We start from the raw sequence: 17,279 nt of genomic DNA on the forward strand, positions 1-17,279 counted from the left end.
ATCCAAGTTCAGACATTTGATTTATTGCCTATCCTTTCTAATGATTAAATATTCGGCTGCCCCATTGAAACCACACATATATTCATACTATAATGTTCAAAGCAGGTTAACTGTATACTAACTTCCCACCTTCATCCTCTGGAGAGAAACATCAGCCTGCACGCAACTCATAATAACAAAGAAGGATGGGATACTAAGACCCAAGAAAGAGTAGAAGTGACTAATGAGGATGTGAGTATCAAATTTCTTTTCCTAAACACCAGGTTCTAACAAAGTTTTTCTTTGTGGTAAAGGAACCCAAGAACAGCTGTCAAAAATATGGCACTGCTAACCCTTTAACAAATTAAAAAGCACCATCTGCAGGCACTGCGGTCTGGATAAGCAGATGTGCACCAAGTACAAAGCCCAGGGAAGAGAAAATGGCTTGGCGATGCTGAGGTTAAGGGGTCTAAAAGCAGACAGCATATGTTTCTCCAATAAAAGGAGCACTCCACTACAGAAGCCAACAATTTGTAACATTTATAAATCGTTATTGAACCCCTAATGTACCTCTAAATACCTGCATTCATGTTTTTAAAGTTTCTTTAAGCACAGTAAGTAGATCAATTACAGAGGACTACAAGTTCAGCATCTTTCCATGTACCATTAGTCGTTCAGTTTAGCTGAAGAAGGTCCCTACACTATCTTTAATCTGTTTCTTTTTCCCTCATCCAGCAATGCCTCTCATTAAAACTAACTCTTTTGAAATATGCAACACTGGCTAGCTTGTCCTACTTGCTAATGGTCTTGAATTGATTCTTAATTAGTTGCAGTTTTGGAAAGAATCCAATTAAAATAGAAGGGGATTCCAATAGCAGAAAAGAACGGGCTAATATGTGTTATGCTCTGAGCTGCTGATCTTTGCATTAAACTTGCTCAGGCAAAAGGCAGCTATGCAAAATATGGCAGGATTCAAATCATACTAAACATATTCAGGTTTTAAACAGAAACCTTCACATGGTAATTTATCCTCTAGCCATAAAACATGATCAAAGAAAGGCAGCCAAATGCTGTTAGAAAAATTACATTCCTTCATTCCACTTTCTCTCTCTTCTTCCTAAAAGGACAGGTTACTAATTCAGGAGAAGACAGCAGAATCTTTTCAATAAATTATACTATATTTTTTTATTTGCTGTGCATTTTCCAGTCCCCTACTTAAATTCCAAGAGGAGAGAGGAAGCTCAGTGTGGGGAGAATTGGGGGGGGGGGGGGAGGGGGGAGGTAGAGTAGGGGAGAGAAATCTCTAGGAAGCTAAAAAGGGTATTTTCCTATATTCTTTCCCAAAGCAAAGAGTTGCTACCAGCAAAATTCCCAGTGTTGTTTATGAGGGCAGCTGGAGGTCATTTGACAGGTATGGCTTTTATGGTTCAGATTTAATTATAGAAAAGCAAGGGCTCAGAAAAGCAAGGTCTCAGGAAGCCCAGGCAGGAGAAGGACTTGTCCCACTGCTGGTAGGTGACAGTCACATGACCAGCTTTTGTATTCAACAGTAATAACTCACTGCCCGCTGCCGGGATGGAGCCCAGCTCGCCTATCCCCTGAGGAGTTTCCACCAGGCGTGGATTCAGAGTCTTTGATCTGCAGATTAACATGATCAGGAGCACAGGCTTTGTCTTTTGCAAACATCCTCAGTCCCTAAAATTGTATCCAATGCAAGGTTGAGACCATTTTTATTTGAGTAATGAATTGCAGTAATTAATGTATACATTGATTTTTTTTCAATTCTCCCTAAAGGTTATTTCCATTTTTAATTTATAGAAAATATATACCATTCCTTTAATAAGAGACTGCTCCATATTTCAAAATATATATAGAAGAAAAGGCCCAAGCAAGCAGAGAACAAAAAGATGAAACAGGTGATATTAATGATCAGGGCAGTAACTGAATTCAGTAAAGTCACTCTTTAAAAATCAGTAATTAGAGGCTTTTTCAGAGGAATTACAATATTTGCTCTGAATCTGTTCAAATATTCCAGAAAACTCTTTTAAAGAAGCAGTTATTTGAAGTATTCAGTATTTGCATGGGTAAATTTCCCCTTCCTTTTAAACAAAGTTTTTTTCCAACTATTTTTAAAGGGACATCCTGTGCAAAACAAAGGAGATAGAGAGAACCCGAATCTGATAAGGTTGCTTGTGGAATTTTAATTTTGTTTGAGGAAGAGTTCATGTCACTTCTTCCAACATCTCTGGCCACACAGTTTTTAAAACAGAGAGACAGAGAAAGGGAGAGAGAGACAGAAACTGAGAATGAGAGTGTCCCTGTCTCAGCTGTACCTTAATGAAGTATCCCCAGGGCTTGAAATGATGGGATTTTTCTTACTTGAGAAATAATTCTCTTCTTGCACCAGTGTGCTCAGTAAATACTGATAGAGAGAGAGAAGTGTGTGGGTAATGCAATCGGATATTTGTCGGAAAGTCATAGGTAAGGAATAGTGGAAAATCTCCCACGGCAGGTATTCGGAAGTGGCCCTGCACAGCCCAAGAGGAAGGAGTTTGGAGACAAATGCAAACTAAAGAAATACCTGATTAACCTTTCACTGACTCTGAGCCACGTGACGCGCAGTGAGCCTTCTTAGAGTGATGGCTTTAGAAGAAGATGTTAAATTTAACCTCTGGCGCAATGATAAATTGACAATAAAAAATTCAATGGCTTGGTAATTACCAATCACTTTGGACATCGGCAACATTTTTCAGTTCTGTCACTGTGCATTGGCACAAAAGCTTCAGCTGAAATTCTCTCGATCTTCCTCTTTTTAACTTTGTTTTCATGATGCAGATTAAATCTGCCACCCTATTACTGATTCATTTTCCTAATTTTTCATGTCTGCACCATGCCCCAGCTGCACCAGACTGATAATTGTGGAGCCCAGCCCTGATGATTAACATCAGAAGAATTAATTATGCCTGCCATTAAAATTCCGGGTTGCACATGGTGATCAAGAAAAATTAAGTTTCTCTAGGCCTCTAAATCATTTCACCTTTACAGGGAAGGATAGCGCTTGGACAGCCAGGCTGCAGCCTGCCTTCCTGCCGAGGTCGAAACCGCACGCCCTTTGTGTAATTCAACAAATGCCTTCCCAGTTATTTTTTTTCCAGGATTTGGACTAAAGGATTTCATGCTTAGAAAATAAAAGGAACCTGAAAGATATTCTCTATCCTTGCTTGGAGAGGGGAGAAAAATACTTTTTCAGAGGCTCAGCTGCTGTTTCTGAGATATCTGTTATTCTAATTTGTAGATGAATGCATCCTGGGAAAAAAAGAAATGTGTGACCCTTTGGAAATAGTGGATGAAATGAGAGTGGAGAGGGGTCTAGCTTTACACCCGTTATAAATGGGAGGAAAGGAAACGTTCATTCAAGTAGGTAAAGGCAGGGACATTTCTTGGAAATAAATTGATAACAGAATAAAAACAGATTCCTCAGATCTTTAGGCTAAATAATAATGAGTAAAGGAAGCCTGTTGACTGACGCATTTCCAAAATGACTGTTGCATGAGAAACTCAAAATGTATTCAGTCTAGCCTAAGGTACGAAATTTACTAGAGCTATAAAGAGTAAGATGATATGCATTTATCATGTTCTTTTTCTACTCTATGTTCCATTTTTAAATTACCATAATAATGTATATTATAGGCATGGCTTTAGAAGACTACAAAGGGAGTCATATTTTGATGAACGGATGTAAATATCTTATACCAAATGGTAAATCTCTTGCTCACCTCTATGCAAAGAGTATGCATAAGCCATGCATCATATCTGTTTCATTTATTATATTTAAGAAGTGATATCACAAGACAACTATTTCAATGCAGATATTCTTGTTAGTTTTTATTGGCAGTAAATTTACAGAGTCATGTTAACCATCCGCCCATCCCAGGTGAGGTAGAGGGAGAGGGAATAAGGAACAGTGAAAAATTAATTCTACTGTTCTAAAGAATGTACTAGAAAATTCTAGAAGCTTCTATACTTTGAAGTTGGCTCACTTTTATTAAAAAAAAACACTTGGACTTAGTGATGTGACAAAATCCCATGCTTAATTATTTAGTAACTTAAATTGAATATTTCTTATATTTTTTTGACTGCCTTCTGTGCTAATTACCCAGGATCATTTACTAACACAATTTCACAAATGACGAATTCTGTATGCAGGGCTGACTGCAAATGTATTCATCTTGTAAGCATTTTTCAAAGATGATGTAACAAAAATTAGAAAAGTCTACCAGAGTACCAAAATTTGAAAAGTCATAAAATCTGCTTAGGGGACCAAAAGGACAGATGAGGTAAAGCAGCAGCTACTCGAACTCCTCAAACGCTTCCTGGCAGCTCACAGAATTGATGGGTCAGTATCCATTTTCCTCATAATATACAAATCCCTCCGGGAGGTCTGGAAACAGAAGGAAAAGCTGCCCTACCTCCCAATATTCGTATCTTCTCCACATCAAAGCAATTAGATTTAAAAATACAGAGCAAATAATAAAATGTATTCTGTCATTTCAATAGCAAGCAAATTAAAGGTACAAGAAGGAAGACGTGATGGAGAATATGAAGCAGCAGGAAGAAGAAAGAAGGAAGGAGGGAAGGGAAGCAGGAGTGGAGGAAGAAAGGGAGTAATAAAAGAGGGAGGCGAGGAACCTGCAAAAATATGCATAAATTGCATAAGCACCAAGATTGCTTGATGTAAAAATATATAATACTACCACTTTTTGATGATCAAGGAAAAGAACTCAGGAAAATAAAAAAGTAACACCGGAATCAAGCAGCAGAGAAACGCCTAATACTAATGTCACTGCAGAAGAAAATCAAGATGGTGGCTCAGGGGGAATGTCTGGATTTTTCTTACAGGTTTTATAAGAAACAGTAGATGTCGGGAGAGGGGAAAAACACTCCCAGGTGCAAGAAACATTTAGAAAATAGATGAAAGGCTTCCTGGAACCATACTGAATAGTAAGAATGGGACCAAAAGATGCAATGATTTCCCACCTGCCTTCATTTTCCCTTTCAAATAGACTAATTTCTTAGGAAATCCTAAATAAACAGATCCTGACATTATTCCCCTGTATTTGTGGCAAAGAAAATATGGTGTAAGAGAGAAATTTTGATGACATAAATAAATTTTGTTTTTGTTTAATACATCATCTCTAAAGTTCTGTTGGTCTTTATTGTTACAACTGGTATTTACAGCGCAAGGACACAGGAGCTCGGCGGACTATGCACGTGTGTGATGCGCGCATGCGTGCGTGTGTATTCTTATGAATGAAAATGTTTTACAGTGTGCCTTTACATCTGGGGTCAGCAGGCAGATAATTACACTGACTGAGGAGACCACAACAGTCTATAAAATCAAGCATGCATAGGTAGGGTCTTCCAGTCTAAGTAAACAGAACTTATCACAAAATAAAGCTGGCACATGATTTAATAAAATACAGAATCATAACAGTGCTGTTCCCTAATTAGGAAAGGATAGTAAACAGTTGATAGAAACTAATACAATTTGTATTATTAGTAACCAGTCAAATAAACTGTTTCGTTTTTGTTTTTTTTTTTTTCTATTTTGTTATTTCCCCAATGTTGTCATAACCACTATCAATGAATGAGAATTGTAGTGAGTATCTGGGGTCCTCTGCAGCTCAGGTGGGACACTGCGTCCTGATGGGATGCAAATAAAACACTGTCACAAAGGATTCTTGCCAAAATTGTTTAACCTGAATCTAATCAACCTTGAGATCTAACTCCCAGTACATAGGAAATACAGAGGATAGAGGAAAAAGTTAAATGACACCACAAGGAACAAACGAATCTGGAAAGTAAAATGTCCTACATAGAAGCTAGTCAGGGGGCACCTGGGTGTCTCAGTCAGTGAGTGGCTGACTGGCTCAGGTCATGATCTCGCAGTTCCTGAGTCCGAGCCCCCCATCATGCTCTGTGCTGACAGCTCAGAGCCTGGAGCCTGCTTCAGATTCTGTGTCTCCCTCTCTCTCTCTGCCCCTCTCCTGCTGGTTTTCTCTCTCTCTCTCTCTCTCTCTCAAGAATAAATAAACATTAAAAATTAAAAAAAAAAAAAAAGAAAAGCTAGTCAGGCTCTTCATCATGTTAATTTCAAAGAGAATTAAACAAGCTTGGGGCGGAGGGAAGGTCTTGATTAAGGGACACTGTAAATGCACACAGTGCAATACATTCTGGTTTGAACAAAGTTACTTAGGAGACACTTTAAGAAGATAGTGAAAATCGGAATATGGCCTGGATGTTCAATGATATTCAAGAATTCATTAAGTATGATAATGCTATTGTGGTTATGTAGGAAAATGTCATTATTATTTCCATGTATGCATTCTAGAATATTTAGAGTGAAATATCCATCACTTTCTTTAAAATAGTTCAGAAAAAGAAGAAAGAAATATGGCAAAGTTTTAGATAGAAATGTTATTCATTTTACTGCCCTCTCCACTTTTCTGTATGTGTAGAAAATTTTCATAATAATAAAGTGTTTTGTGGGGAAGTCGATTTCACAAAAATTGGATCTTCAACTAAACTGAAGTATGTTCAAACTAATGTCAAGGTAGAGTCAGCCCAAGCCACTGGAAGTCCTTTGAGGTATTAGAGGACTACCTAGAGGTATTAAAGGTATTAGAGGTATTAAGGGAAGGGAATGGGTCAGAGTATTACTAATTGGTATAATTTTTTCATTTGAAGGTTCTTCAGTTATCACCTGGTCCAATCGTACCATTTTCCAGAAGAGGAAAAAGAAATCAACATAGTGAGGGTATTGCTTAGCTTGTGGTCTACCAGAATCAATCCTCTCAAGCTTCAGCCTATGCCTTCTTCTATTCCATCCTATTTTATAAATCTAAGATTTCATAATTCTACTTTTTCACAACAATACGGACAGATCACACTTGTATGCAATTTGTAGTTTTTGGCATACTTTTCAAACACTATTTCTTTTAATGATTCCTAGGAGATGGATCTTTTTACAGATAAGGAAACTGAGGTGCTAAGAAGTTGAACAATTTGCCTAATATCACAAAGGGAAAAGCTTGAGGTAAAATCAAAGCATGTCAGAACTCCTAGCTCTGTGTTCTTCATCCTTCTGCAGGCAGCACCTATATTTGTAAAATGACAAGACTGATTCCCCAAGAGCTTGTCCCCTTAGGGGACAATATTTTCAGCAGCAAATTTCATATGACCTTTACTTGCAATAGTAAATAAAAGTCAAATGCATAACATTAACTAACAACCCAATGAAGGTAATTAGCTCAACCAATGGCTCTCAATTCAGGCTGCACTGCATAGACTCCAGAGAAGAGTCAGAAAAGCTGGGTTTTCTAAAAGTGCCCTGGAGGGGGTGAGGGTAATTCTGATGTGTGGCTGTGGTTAAAAACCTCCAAGATGTGCTACCAACCATCCTAGTGCATAGCCTCTTGGTGGTCTAACTTGATCCAGGGATAGAATTTGGAAATCTGAGGAAGTGAATGGCATGAGACAACATGGATGAACCTTGAAAACATTGTGCTAAGTAAAAGGAACCATTCACAAAGGACTATGTATTACACGATTCCATGCATATGTCCAGAATAGGCAAATCTATAAAGACAGAAAATAGATTGGTGGTTGCCTGGTGTATGGGTGACTCAGGGTGATGGCTAAAGGGTGCAGGGTGCATTTTTTGGCAATGAAATGCTTCAAAGTCAATTGTGGTGATGGATGCACAAGTTGGCAAATGTACTAAAAACCATAAACATTTTAAATGGAGGAAACGTATGGTATGTGAATCAAACCACAATAAAGCTGTTCTTTAAAACTGAATGAATTACATGTCTAAACATTGCCCCATTTTAATTTCTCTCCCCCTCTCTTTTTGAGAAAAGCAAAACTTGTGCATTCATTCGCATCTGCAAATATTCACTGACCACCTTCTATATGGCAGGCTCTGTTCAAGGAGTGGGAGGTATAACAGCAAACATGGCAGACAAGAGTCCCCTCCTCATGGAATTCATATTCTCGAGGAGGAAGAAGGACAAAGAGAATAATTTCAGTTATTGCTATAAAGCAAGTAAACCTCGATGAAGTAATAGTGTGTGGACTAGGGGTGGAGGCCACTTTAGACCAGGATAATCAGTAAAGGTATCTTTGAGGAGGTGACACTTGAGTTGAGGCTGGAATGATAAGAAGTAGCAAGCCATGCAAAGATCTGGGGCTGAACAAGGACAATGCCTTGAAGCAGTAACAAGCCAGACATCTTCAAAGAATGGAGAAGAAGGCCAGAATGCCTGGCACCAAGTGAACAAAGCAGAAGTAAGGGATGAATTCAGGAGGTTGGCAGGGGCCAGGTTACATAGTGCCTGCTAGTTTGGGTGATTACATAGTATGTGTCTAAGCCAGAATACACTCGAGAGTGAAAGAAGATGCTTCAATTATACAGAACACGGGAACCACAGGTACAGACTTGGGACTGTCCCAGGCCAACCAGGATGTCTGCTCACCCTACACGAGGACTGAAGATTTTACTCTAAAGTGCCATGGAAAACTGTTGGCAGGTCTTAAACTGGATTGCAGAAAGTTTAAAATTTTCCTCTTTAAGAGGTCCCCAGAGCTTATTCTCGATTGGAGAGATTAAGGGTGGAAATGGCACAGCCAGGCTTCTATTAGGAAACCTGGAGGCACCTCCGACCACCGCACCATATGGGGGTGGGTTGCAGACGTTGTGCACCAAGACCAGCCAGAACTGTTCTCCCCTGGCAGCTTGGGGTCAGTCCTAGTACATGAGAAATGCTCTGCTCAATCCCCAGGGTTCCATGACATACAGCACAGCAAAAATCATTTTGGCTTGGAAAAGTTTCAAAAGCAGGTACTGTTTGCCATCCAGCCTAACCACAGAAAAGCTTCAGAAGTGCTCCCAAGCTCCATGTGATCCCCAGCATAGGAATTCTGTCATTTCCTAGGGAGTTCACAGGCATGAGCTATAAAAAGCATTCCCAATTAACTGCTTGGAATTATGTAAAAGACTTACTGAATTTCGGAGCTTGCCTCCCAACTTGCCTCCCAAACACTTTTTGTCTTGTATGAGTAGCACTGAATTAGTCTTCCTGGCTGTGGCGAGATACCAGGACGTTAATAAGCAAATAAGAAACATCCAACAACAACCAACCATTTTCATCCTAAAATCTGCTTTGGAAACAGAATCTAGGAAAGGCTGGGGGAATTCAAATTTCAAGAAGCATTTTTAAAATCCCTAAAACTCTTTCTGAAAGCAGTTTAATAATAGTTACCATTTGTTACACCTACTGTGCCCCAGACATTCTGCTAGATGGCTTGTTGGCTTTACGCTTACCTTACTACAAACTTGTAAGGTTGCCATGTTATTCCCATTTATCGATGAGGAAATTAAGTACCTGAAAGGTTAGTTTCTCAAAATCATATCCTCAAACTTCGAACTTAAGTCAGAAAATGAATCCATGTATGTTCCCAAATGCCCCGACTTGTTCTCCTCTGATGAAGTAAAACCCACTTTCTTGTACATTACTATGCAAATGTTCCATATGTGTACCATCTTTTAAAAACTCAATACTGCATTGAAAATCCAAATAATGCAGAACAAATAAATTAGGAGTTATTGTTAACATTTCAGGAGGTTTTACTTCACTAATTCCTTCAATAGCAACCTGATTTGCTTTACAAGTTTTCAATTTGCATTCTCCTATTCAGAAATGTATCTTCTGAATGTACCGAAGTGTGGATTTATAACCCATTCTATAGCATATCTATTTTTGTGTTTTCTTAGACTCCACTCCTTCATACAAAACCACCAAACCAGGTGGTTCCCATAAAAACTGCAGAACTTTGGCAAACATGCTGACATCTCTTTAAATGTTATTATTAATGGTGGCTGTGGCATGTACATTTATTCAACAAGACACTCCCTGAAGTCAAAGGCCCTGAAGGCAAAGTCAAACTTCTCAACCTGCTTCGCCAGGCCTTTCACACTTTCCCCACGTTTGCCATCCTAGCTGAGTTGCTATAACCTCCTGGGAGCTTGTTAGATAAAGAGAGAGCTGCCATTCAAGGAGAATCAGACACGCAGGTGGCAATGGGGTGGGGGTGGGTGGCAGGTTCAAAGCCCGCCCCCCCACCACACACAGGCCAATTGAATCAGACTGGGAGTGGGCCTGGGTATGGCTTTGTTTTGTATTTTCTTGCCTGTTATTTATTTATTTCATCTCTCATGGATGCCAAGTGCAGCCAGGATTCAAAACTTCAACCCCAATTCACCCACTGGACTCTCTCACTGTGCTTCCTTCCACGCTCGAAGCTGCAGCCTGCCCAGCATGCCCTCACTTCGAGGCCTCTGCACTGAGTGGTCTGTGCGCCTGGAAAACTTTCTTCTACAAGTCTCCTCCTGCATCCCCTGCTAACTGCTGCTCACCTCTCAAGTCTCTCTTTGGATCCACTCTCCTGGAAAGTTTTTCCTAACCCCTGCTAAACAAGTTAGAACAGAGTAAGCTCAACCTTCAGCCTTCACGAAGCACTTATTAAATTGCACTGAAATTTCCTGTTTAATCTGCTTGCCGCCTTCTCCATGGGCTCCTGGAGGGCAGGGTTTGTCTGCCTTGAACTTTGTATCCCTGGGGACTACCTCAGTGCCCAGTGCATAGTACATGCTCAACGCATTATGCGATGGAATGAGTGATGAATGAGTTCTATTTCCCAGTCTGAAGCAGCTTGCCAGTTGATGGGAAATATCTGTAAAACAATGCTGAATGCATTCAGTGCCTTCAGGAGTGCACGGAACATGCTTTCAGGAGAAAAAAATCTCTCCTAACTGGTTCACACACACTCCCCATGCCTTGCCTTGCTTTTAGAGGCTTGCTGTATTCTCATTCTCAGACACTGGTATTGTTTTAAAACCCAAAGTAATATTTTTCAGGAAGTCCTAAACTTAAATCCATGCTTGTCTCACTGATTAACCATCCTTTTGTAGTGCAAAGATGTCTATACCCTCTGGTAGCCTGGCTTTGACTATGTGCTTGGAGTGACCTTAAGAAGAGGATGTGGGTATGCCATCTTCAAAAAATGATTTTGTGGGGCACCTGGGTGGCACAGTTGGTTAAGAGGCCGACGTTGGCTCAGGTCATGATCTCACGGCTCATGGGTTCGAGCCCCGCATCAGGCTTTGTGCTGACCACTCAGAGCCTGGAGCCTGCTTTAGATTCTGTGTCTCCCTCTCTCTCCCTCCCTACCTCACTTGTGCTCTGTCTCTGTCTCTGTCTCTCTCTCAAAAATAAAAAATAAACATTAAAAAAAATTAAAAAAGAAAAAGATTTCATATTACTATCTGTGATTATGGACAGAAGCATTTTTGGTGTGTTTTACCCAAAATAACAACAAATCCATTATTTTTTTCCTTTTTTAATTACTAACTCAGTAATAATCAAAGATTAATGGCTGTTATTACTTTTTGCTTATATCCTTTAAAACTTCTATTTGCACATATTCTATATGTACAAATATAAAGTTTTATTATTTTTTGGAAAAGTGGGAGCATAAATACTTACAGTTTCCTAGGCCCCCCTTTTTTTCCATTTAACTCCACACAGGATCTACTTTTTCATGTTAACACAGATTTACATCATCACTTTAAAAAATTTTTTTAAATGTTTATTTATTTTTGAGAGAGAGAGAGAGAGAGAGCAAGCGGGGAGGTGCAGAGAGAAAGGGAGACACAGAACCCAAAGCAGGATCCAGGCTCTGAGTTGTCAGCACAGAGCCAGACATGGGGCTTGAACATACGAACAGTGAGATCATGACCTGAGTTGGAGTCGGACGTTTAACTGACTGAACCATCCAAGCACCCCTACATCATGACTTTTTTTTATTTATTTATTTGAGAGAAACAGAGACAGCATGAGTAGGGGAGGGGCAGAGAGAGGGGGAAGAGAGAGAGAGAGAGAGAGAGAGAGAGAGAAACCCAAGCAGGCTCTGCACCGGGCTCGAACTCATGAAACCGTGAGATCATGACCTGAGCCGAAAACCGAGAGTCAGACACTTAATGGACTGAGCCACCCAGCTGCTCCTACATTGTGACTTTTAAAGCCTGTAGGTAATCTGTGGTGTCATGTTATTAGTTATTGAACCAGCCACTTTTAGCAGTCATTTAGATTGATTTCAGTTTCTGTTATAAACAATGCTGTGATGAATACCCTCATGCACACATCTGTGTTTGTCCATGTACTCCCTGCAGATAAATTTCCAAAAGTAGAATTCCTGAACCAAGGGGTATACCTATCTTTAAGTACAAGGGATACACATATCTTTAAGCCTGACATTTTGCTAAATTGCCAACAAACTTTGTTAGACCAATTTTTATCACTATCAGATGTTTATAAGAATGTTGTTTATTTTCCTATCAGCATTATTTTCAATGTCTATTGAAAATAGAGAAAATGTCTATTGCTGTTTTAATTTGTATTTTTTTGATATTCATGAGCTTTAATATTCTTTCACACTTTTTTGACATTTTTATTTTCGTATTGTTATGTTCTCACTCTTACTAATTTGTAAGAGCTCTTTATATATTAGGGATGTAATGCTCTTGTTATATGCTGTGAACATATTTTTTCAGCTTTTATTTATCTTCGTTTATGAGATGTGTTTTTGTATTGTGGTTTTGCTTTTCATGTAGTCAAACTATCAGTCTTCTCCTTTATGTTTGGCTTTGATGGCATGCAGTGTTAGTATTTTTAATGGAGTTTATAAGATTTAAGATGGATTGTTCACATTGTCAACAATAAAAAGTCACCTGGGAACCAAACCGGAACTTTAAAAATATATATTTTACACTACTTATTATACAACATAATCCTTATCACTACTAGAAAAAAAAATTTTAATGACTAAAGTTAATGTATCTATCAATATTTCTGAAAGGAAAAATCTATCTTTTCAAAATCCTTTCTGTTCCAATTAGCAGGTGATACTTTACATGTTCTATATTTATTACCTGAAATAACATAATCCCAATAGAAAACTCTAATTTGGTCAGAGAACGATTTTACAAGCTGTTGCAGAATATGGATGCAAGTATCACAGCTTCAAACTGTGAGGAGAGATCCAGCCAGACCTCGGCTAGAAATGTTTCAATAATGACCACACATGGGATAAAACAACTGAAAATCGTTCACTCTCATTGACAAGGGAAGCATTCTAGAAAAGGTTCTCTCTCCTTTCCTGGAGATGCTGCAAAGGAACCCAAAGTTCATGAAGGACAGAATGACAATAGTGCGGTAGCCTGAGGGATGACCTCCACACATGCACATGCCATTTATTGATGAAAGCCTTACAGGCTCTCCTTTGACATGTTCATCTAGACCCCCGGCCAGGAGAAAACAGCTGGCTTTTAAATACTCAAGTTCCTTCTGATTTCATAATGCATGCTCAGCTCCCTTTAAGTTATGCACCAAAATCATCTTCTCAATGGGTCATAAAATAATGAATTTACAAAAGCCAACAACAATTGAAAATTTTCTGTTTTAAACCGATAAAATTAATAATAACAACAATAAGGAAATAATTTGGGAGCATGAGTCAAAAGAACCATTCCCTGTAACAAAATGTGCAAGATAAATCGTCATTTTAATCTCTTGAGAATATGAAAAAAATTATAGCTGTCTTCCCATTCTTTGTATTCTACTAAGTGCTGTAAAAAAAAAAAAACACATTAATTAATTAGAGTCTCAAATTCACTGCTTTCACAACTATACCTTCACCTGAGGAAGAAATAAATGCCCTGGCAACCCCTCTCGTATTGGTCAATGATTATTAAATGAAATGGAGCTCGGGACCAGGGGATATGGAGCATCCATAAAGACCAAAAACAGAGTCACTGATATAAAGAACTCCTCATCCATAAGGAGGGGTGGAGAGACTTAAATGGGAAATAATTACATGACAGAAAATACAATGAACAGGCAAAATCCTACAATTCAGGAAAGAACAAGTAAGTACAAGCTGGGGCATGACAGCTCACTGAAGAAAACAGAAACTGAGCTGGACATTAAAGAATGAGCTGGCAGAAAAGAGGAAGAAATGTTGCTCAAGGAGGGGAGAAGCCAACAGCTTCCATAAGAGCAGAAAGGTACAAATGGGGAACAGCGAGCAAACAGGATTTGCCTGGGGAGCCACTGAATACTCTATTACAGAATGAAAAGGTAAATAAATATTGTACTATAAGGGGAAGGAATTGAAGATAGGAAGGGAAATGCAGGGAGTATTGGGGATCAGTTTCATCGGGGCTGAGTAGACTATTCCAACCTTACCTCCCCACTTTCCAGAGGGGTAAAAATGGAAAGCTTGGTTTTTAACATAAAAGTTGCTTGCAGAGTCTGGGGGTAGGCAGAAGACTGTGTGCTACAATATTGTGTCTCTCTCCTTTTTTGTGTATCCACCCCCATTATATCTGGATGACTACCTTATACAGAGATGCTCTCAAAAATAATTTCAGAATGAACCAAACAAGTGAATGGATAAACTAATGAACAAGAAAACATCAGGAGCTTGTTCTATCTGGACATGAACTACTGGCGGGGGGTGGGGGGCGGTCTCAGGGAAGGGAAGAAAAAATGGTGGGAGAAAGGAAAACCAGCTATTAAAATACTGCAGAATATCAATTATAAAATGATAAAACCCTAGATTTAGGAGGCAGAAATAGGAATAAAAACACAGACATTAATTTGAGAAAATTATGGTGAGTCATTAAGTGATTTTAAAGCATTGCTATTCCCATCTCACAGCCAGGTCAAGTTTTAAGTGGTCCAATCAACTATTATACTCATTCATTCAAATGGAAAATATCTACTGAGCAGCAAGCAGTCCTCTGGCCCTAGGGGCCAAAGTGAAATTCAAATTTATTTTCTTCAAATTTCTGACTGATCACATAAAGCCCTGAACCCTGACAGCTAATGACTCATGTGCAATTGGCCATTATCACAATAACCATCCCTGATTACCAAAATAACCTGGCATTTATTAGGAGAAAGGTTTTAAAGAGTGAATTTTAAGGCTGAGCAGCATCGAGACAGTCCCAACTGTGTATATACTGGAAACATTAAACAAGCAATTAAGCACTTCATCTCCAATCATTCCACATTATTTATCCAGGTGAGACAGATTCCCAACCAGATTATAACATTGTGTTAGAAAGCATGAATTTGGCTAAGGTTTTGAAGATAGCAAAAAATTCGCACAACAATTATGTCCAGGTCATGAATCAAAAATTCTCTAAATCCAAATTTGAACATATAGCTTAAATTTGATGCTCTTTCTACCATTTGCCTCTGCCTCCAGCCTCCACCACCAATCACATGTCATCTTACACATCTATATCAAGATTTGATGTCTCAAAACATCATTCAGCAAGCCGTTCCTCAGGGGAATAAAGTTTAGTGATTCCTTCCTCAATCTTCTTTCTCTCTCTCCTTTCTTCTCCTCTTCCTTTCTTATCTATCAAGTGTCTGTTATTCATCAGGCATGCTGGGAGATTCCACAGCGAACATTAACAGACATAGTCTGATAGTCTTTGGCAGGTCTCCTTGACTAGAACCAGCCATTCCAAGCCCTTCAAAGTAAGACCCCATCCTCCCCAAAGCTTATCTCCCAATTACTCCCATACCACCACTCAAACCTCCAAATCAGACCAATAGAACTACATATTTAACTTTGAATCCTGGGAGTTGGTTTTGTCTTTGCCCTTCCATCTTTCACCATCCCCTTATAATGTTTGCTGCTCCCCAATTTGATACAGTCTGACCTGGGTTCACATTCTGACTCCATTTTCTATCTATGGGATCTTAAACAAGCCACTCGATTTCTGGGAGTTCAATTTCCTCATCAGGTAAGTGAAAATAATAATACCTACATTTCTGGAATGTCTCAAGGATTAAATGTGATCATGTGTGTGAAAGAATTCAATACAGGCTTTGTGATGATGATGAGTTTCTTCAACTATCCCAGCTGGAAGTGAGCTCTCTTCCCAAATTCCCAGAGCATGGTTATACCACTGTACTTTTGAGCCTCCTCCAATTATTAGTTATCTTTCTATGTCTATCTTTACTCCCTACTTAGGACCAAAGAATGTGAAAAACTTCTTTATGGCTTTCTGATACTTGAGACACAGCCCAATATATACTTTGTCCTATGTGGAGGAAGAAGAGAGGAGTAGTTATGACCCCTGATGCCTCATAGTTGGCATTAGTAGTTTAGTTCAAAGATTCTGTGGAATTTGGAGAATCATCCAACATTCAGATTGTTCCTCTGAGCTTTGGATAATATTGCAGATGGGGGGTCTCCTCGGAATGACTTGCCTCTTTTATTTCTGTTGTTACCCAGTTTAAATCCAAATGCAGAGACTGAAAAATAATCATACTTAAATACTTTCTACTTAATTTCACATTGGTCTCCACATTCAGTGGCCATAAAACAAATGTAAAGTTCAAACTAGAAAGAATATTTCTGCAATACGACCACAGGCCATCATAATAGGAAACTAGGGGCACCTGGGTGGCTCAGTCAGTTAAGCATCCGACTCTGGATTTTGCTCAGGCCACGATCTCACGGTTCATGAGTTTGAGCCCCGCATCGGACTCTTTGTTGAGTGTGGAGCCTACTTGGGATTCTCTTTCTCCCTCTCTTGCTGCCCCTCCCCCATTTGCTCTCTCTCTCAAAAATAAATAAGTAAACTTAAAACAAACAAACAAACAAACAAAAATAGGAACCTAACCAGAAAGTTGAAAGGTTAATGAAGAATCAAACCAGTACTATCAGGCTTCACTGGCACTCTAAGACAGTGACTGGCACCCTCACAGAGTAAGAATCACAAGCCTGTGTCTTCAAAGAAATAACTGATGCTGAAGGACTCATTTTCCTAGGCTACTGTCATGGCCAAACTTGTTCTCGATCCTGAGCAAATTCAACCTCAGGAAACTTTATTTGAACCTTCTTCAAGAAGCTTCAGACCACTTTATGGAGTCACTGGCTTCTGCAGGAGTAATTTATGGCCTCCTAAATCAAGGAACTTCTACTGTTCAATAAAACTCTCTCCTGAATTATAACAGTAATCATAATTAACTTCACCCAGACTGGGCAACATGCAACATGAAGCTCTCAATGCCCCCATGCATAATTTCAGAGAGGCCGGGAGCCCTGGCATCTGACTACCCACCCAGTGCCTCACCGATCCCCAGTGTGGTTCTCCC

This window comes from Puma concolor, chromosome C1 (assembly GCF_028749965.1).
Source record: "Puma concolor isolate L17-30 chromosome C1, mPumCon1.1.hap2, whole genome shotgun sequence".
NCBI classification, from domain to species: domain Eukaryota; kingdom Metazoa; phylum Chordata; class Mammalia; order Carnivora; family Felidae; genus Puma; species Puma concolor.